Here is a 6,223-nt window from a genome sequence, read left to right as displayed (position 1 = left end):
ACAGACAGACCAAGGCAGTAGGAGGGAAAGTAAAAAATCAGCCCCCAAATGGTATGGCCACACTACAGTCGCTTTTCCTCCTGGGATCTGGAGCAGGCACACATACATGCCTGGCCTGAGTTTCAAGCCACCAAGTCCAGGACTTGAAAAACAGTCAGCAATGTGGGAGTCCGGTGACGTAACTATGCCATCTGCTGGCCCCTAGGTGCACTTTCTTAATGATATAAATTAAGTTGGGTGGACAAATATTTAATAGAGAATAAAAATACACAACTGTCTATTTAGCACCTTAGACTAAAGGAAAAGTCTTATGTATTTTCCAGGTTTTTCCAAAGGGCAGCCAGTATTTCTGAATTTGTTTTTGCAGCTGCTTTCACATTGTAACTTCTGCTGGAGAAGTAGTGATGGGATTCTGCTCTCATGTCTTCCTTGACCCAGGGAAAGTGATATACTAAGACAATCAACTGGCTTGAACTCAAAACATAAAAAAAAAAAAAAATCTAAAAAACTTTACACCTGTACCGTGGTATGCAGTGTGATAATTGAACCTGTCAGTAGAAATTCTAAGATGTTTCATAGCATCTAACTAGAACAGAAAGCGTATCTGTATTTTTATAAACTCACTACAACTGTATGAATAAAGACAAGTCAACTACATTTTACAAAATTATAACAAAATTACTAGTTTGTATTGTATTTTCAGAAACAGTATTCAGATTATATATATATGTACATATATATTTGATATTATATACTATGTAGATATTTAAAACCAAATACTACCACCAATCCATGTGTCATTATAGAAATTGATAATGAGAAAAGCAACATTTATTTTTCTAAGTTATTACAGTAATTTTTATAAAGATATTAAATAAATTATAATAGAAAATACAGTATTTTATTAGTTTTTATTTAGAAAGTAGAACTTTCATTTTATTCCAGTATTTTCTTCAGAGGTAGGCTTTGTTTTCATTTCAATGAGTTCTTCTACTCGAGCCAGAACACTTTCAATCAAATCAAATGTGAAAAGAGCTGAATGGAGGACCTGAAATATCAAGAAAATTATTAATTCTATTACAAAACAAAGCAAAACACAGAAAAGACTTCCACTGGATGTAGCTTAAGAAAAGTTCAGACTACCTTGAGCTGCATTTCAGGAGGCATATTAGGGATCTCTTCTCCACCTACAGTTACAGAACAACGATCTTCAGACTTTTGGACTGCTGTAAGAAAAAATATCATGTGTCACACTTAGCCATTAGAACAAGATTTCAGTCATAAATTTATAAGCTAGTTTGATCATTCACTAACTTGAAAGAATGTGTCAGTCATTTGTGTTTTATTTTCAATACAAATATGACAGTTCCAAAATGTGACAATTTTTTGAAAACAAAATTGTACTTTACAAACCTTGGCTATTTTCTTTGCTGTTTTTAATTTCTGCTTCATAATGTGCTTTTGACATATTAAGTCCTGTATGGAGAGGCTTTAAGAAATTATTTTCAATCTTTCTGAGTTCTGTCCATAATCCAGTCTGTTCAGAAGAATTAATGAAAGAAATCATTGTTTGGTTCAATGTTTATTGATCGCCTACTATTACTAAACATGACTTGAGAACTGGAGAAGCAAAAATGAATGATATATCGTCTTTAACAATACATCTATTACTATGTGACTACAAATCAAAACAAAAATGTATTTAGAGTACTTTGCTCTTACTACACCATTTGGACAGCTCCTAGTTTTGAGATCTTATCTTGCAAGTTTTATAATTAACATATGTGTCTTCATACATTTTTAAAAAATCAGTCTTTCCAGAAATTCATTCAATTTTTAGTCTTCTTTACTAATATAAGTTGGAAATTTTCCTCTAAGTACCAATATAGCTGCATCCTACAAGTTTTATTATGTAGCATTTAAATTTTCAGTTCTAACGTGTGAAACAATATTATCCTTTATCATTACACAAATGATATCTCGTAGATTTGTTCATCTTATATGGAGATTGTCCAACTTCATTATATTAAAAAATGTAGATTTCAGTGCTTTACACAATCCCCGCCCCCCCAAGTTTCTTTCATGAGAGAATAAAAGGGGAAGAGAGAGGGAGGGAGGAGGGACATTCTTGACAGCATCTCATCATGCTGTTTTACCCTTCCTGCAGCCCTCTAGCTAGTCAGGATCTTGAGGGTGCATGCTCAGCATGTTTCATATTAAAGTTTCATGTTAATATGGGATCTGAACTCTAGTGGTTGGCCATGTGGCTCTCAGCACTGTAGCGCTGCATGTTTGTTACCACCTGCGACACTGTGGCTGGGCCTAATATGAGATTTTCACTACATAGATTTGCAGCTCAACCTAGAAATTTGCATTTGCAAAAAGCCTCCAAATATCCAGATGATTCTGATTAGGAATGTAAGTTGAGAAACAATTATCTAGAATAGTGCTGTCCAGTGCCACTAAAGAATGGAATTTTTGGGGGACCATCAATTGGCATAATGGCTATGTTGCTGGACTCCCATGTAGTCGAACGCAGTTCGAGTCCTGGACCCAGTACCTTAAACTCACACTGGGCGCGTGTGCGTGCATGCCCAAGATCCTGAGAGGAGAATGGAGAAGGGATTGCGGCGTGGCCATCACCCTTGGGGGGGGAGTGATTTCTCACTTTCTAATCTCTCTGTTTCTGTCTTTCTGGCAAGTGCACACGCCCTATAGCGAAAATCTCTCCAAAAAAAAGGAATTTTTAATTTAAAAAAATTCAATTTAAATTTTAAATAGACCTGTGACTACCATCTACTATTGGGTTGTCAGAAAAGTCATTTTTCCAAATACAAAAATGTGTCATCACTTTTCCAACATCCCATTATGTTGGACAGTACAAATACAGTTCTTTTAATATTAGAACCATGGCTGTTTTCAATGGTGATAACTTAGTTTAATATATAGCCCATAATAATAAAACTTGAGGTAATAAAAACGCATGCCAAAGTTAGGCTAAAGAAAATTTATCACACAATCTGTTCAACATAAATCCACAAATCTTACATATGATGAACAACTAATATTTTTAGAAGCATGTAGGAGTGAAGAAGCTGTGAAAGTAAGAATATTTCTCTCTCACACATTAAGATTACCGGATCTTAAAGAATAAAACTACAAAGAACATCATTTGAAGATTTATTTCATCTTTAATATCCAGAAAAAGAAGTAACAAGATTTTTAAAATAGTTATAAGGATTAAATGTTAAATGTTCACAAATGTCTGCTTATAATTTTATACCCAAGTAGACTCACTGATACAGCAGTTCTGAAATCTTTTGCTTCTAACTATACATTTCAAAATTCACTGCAGCCTAACTCACTAAAGGAAGAGTAGGTAATCTTACACACCAGTGAAATTTATTGTTAGACAGTAGTGACCCCGCAAAGTCTATGGTAACAAAGAATTAAAAACAACATGAACAAAACCCAGCTTTCCCTTTTCTAATTTGTATATGTTCTCTTATTTGCCTGATTTACATGACAGGCAGAAATCTCATAGATTAGGATGACATGATTTATTAGGTATGGGGTACAGTGTAACATGTAGTAGATGGGTCTCTGCCTACAAAGGAAAGCCTCAAAGCTGTATAGTATTGTGCAGTGTCTGCTATGATATCTATTGATAATGCAGAACTTCTACCACTTGTAATATTAGGGAACTGCTATTACCTGAAGTCACTTGTTTCTGCAAATACCACATAAAGGATATGTTTTAATCTTGGATGAAAAACAGCTTAAATGGGGACCAGCAGTTAGCATAATGGCTATGTCACTGGACTCCCACGTAGTTGACCATGGTTCAAGTCCCGGATCCGGTGGCTTAAACTCACGCTGGGCATGTGCGCGTGTGTGCCCAAGATCCTGAGAGGAGAATGGAGGAGAAGGGATTGCGGCATGGCCATTCCCCCTGGGGGGGTGATTTCTTGCTTTCTGTCTCTATGTCTCTGTCTTTATGGCAAGCGCACGTACCCTATAGCAAAAACCTCTCCAAAAAAAGGAAATTAAAAAAAACAGCTTAAATGAAAAACCCAAAATATAGACTATCTAAAATTTATTTGTATGTACATATATGCAAGATAGTAATCTTTTCCTTTAAATGAAAAGCATATATTCATATACTACACTATTTAAACATTTTTTTATTTCTTCCATGAGAGAGAAAGGAAGGCACCTCTAACAGGTCCTCATACTATGATCCACCCTTCAGCCTCAGACAGCCTGGATAAAGGGGTATGTGTGTGCCCAGTGTGTGAAAAGAGGCCCTGAACCACAAATCTAGGACCTTCCCATGTGAGTCCAGCTAGGTTACTACTACACTACCATCTGGGCTCAATTTTTTAAATTCCTGATACTTAACCTGTGGCCTTTGCCTTTGTTTCCCCTGGCCCTGCTTTCATTCTACCAAATAGAATTACAAATTATTTACAAAAAAGAATTGAGTAAGTTGGTACATGAGAAAGGATATTAGTAGATAGGACAGAAGGTAAGGGGCAGTATGATTATGGACTGTACATTAGAATTTCTGTAATTCAAAACAAACTATTTAAAGATATGAAAACACTAGGTATAAAAACTGAGTTGGTAGGACCAGCAAATGGCATATTCGTGACTTCGCTGGACTTCTGCATAGTCAACCATGGTTTGAGTCCTGGACCCAGCAGCTTAAACTCACACCAGGCATGTGTGCATTGCATGTCCCAAGATCCCAAGACAAGAATGGAGAAGGAATTGCTGTGTGGCCACCCCGCCGGAGGGGGTGATTTCTCACTTTCTGTCTCTCTGTCTCTGTCTTTCCAGCCAGTGCATCCTATAACAAAAACCTCTCAAAGAACAACAACTGAGTTGGTTTTAAAAATAGAGATGGGAGCCTGGCTTATACTGGAAGATTCAAATAAAAAGTAATTTGAAACTGAAGTGTGGGAGAAAGTGCCTGTTACTTACACAGGGAGATAAAGGAGCATGAAATAGGAGGGGAAAGAAGAGAATAGCTTATGATAAGAGTAAGTCAGTTCACAGTAACCTAAAATTGGAAAAGAAATGGATAATTACTCAATTATGAATCACTATGTTGTCTTCGTATTTGAATGATTCTGTCCTTAAGTTTCCTGTACACCTTTCTGACTGCTTTTCAGCTTTTCATCTAGTTGCCCTCCCGACAAACTTCAGTGGTCAAAAATAGGTACTGGTAGGAGTTCTTCTGAATAAAACACCCCACCATTTAGCATCACTTTGTTTCTACTTTAACCAGAACTTCTAAAAACTCAGAAGCTGTCATTTTTGATTAAACACAGTGAACAGATTTGCTTCTCATTTATATATGTGATCCATCATAACTATTTGAGAGAAATGATTCCATGGTGGACAGACAGGCTCTTAAAACTCTCCAAGTTGTCAAGTTGCCATCTTGGACTAAGTTGTTTGCTCATTTCACTGATACAGCAACTCTTACAGTGCTGTAGTTTGAATGTCCTTTCAAAACTCACGTGTTGAGAATTGGTTATGATGGAATTAAGAAGGCAAAATCTTTCTAGTCAGAGACCCATATGCTCCCCCTATATTATGTTGTGTTCCATATTCAATAAATCTATCAATCCTAATCAACAAGATTCCTTTCCTTTGTATCAAGTGAATCAGATAATCTCCCTCCCTCTCTCTCTCTCTCTCTCTTTCTGTTTTTTGAGAGGTTTCTGCTATAGGGCACATGCACTCACAAGACAGAAAACAAGAAATCACCCCCCAGGGGGGATGGCCATGTCTCAATCCCTTCTCCATTCTCCTCTTGGGATTTTGGGCATGCATGCACACCTGCCCAGCGTGAATTTAAGCCACCGGGTCTGGAACTCAAACTGCGGTAGACTACATGGGAGTCCAGTGACATAGCCATTACGCCAACTGCTGGTCCCCCCAGATAATCTCTTATATAGGTACAGTCTTTTTTGATTACTTAAAAAGTAAACTCATACCTAAGGACATCTTACTGAAGCCTCTATTACAGCCTAATTCTATCTCTCTCTTTTCTGTTTTGATCATAAGCTTCTTAGGAATCAGAGTTCAGTTAGTGATTTCAAAAGTTCTTGCTACTGCCTGGAGTCATAGTTGTCGTTACCATTTACTAGATATGTTCCCATGTGCAAGTTAATGATCTCCCATGCCTACATCACCTATGAATAGGGCAAGA

General features: G+C 36.8%; 1 pseudogene; it reads right to left on the bottom strand.

Annotated features, from left to right (window-relative positions):
- Positions 1 to 887: 887 nt before the first annotated feature.
- The window catches only part of LOC106734532 (glomulin-like), a 14,674-nt pseudogene continuing 9,338 nt past the window's right edge, over positions 888 to 6,223 (bottom strand).

The sequence above is a fragment of the Tupaia chinensis genome, unplaced genomic scaffold (assembly GCF_000334495.1).
Source record: "Tupaia chinensis unplaced genomic scaffold, TupChi_1.0 Scaffold000023_1, whole genome shotgun sequence".
Taxonomy (NCBI): domain Eukaryota; kingdom Metazoa; phylum Chordata; class Mammalia; order Scandentia; family Tupaiidae; genus Tupaia; species Tupaia belangeri.
This window is presented reverse-complemented; position numbering and strand designations above follow the sequence as displayed.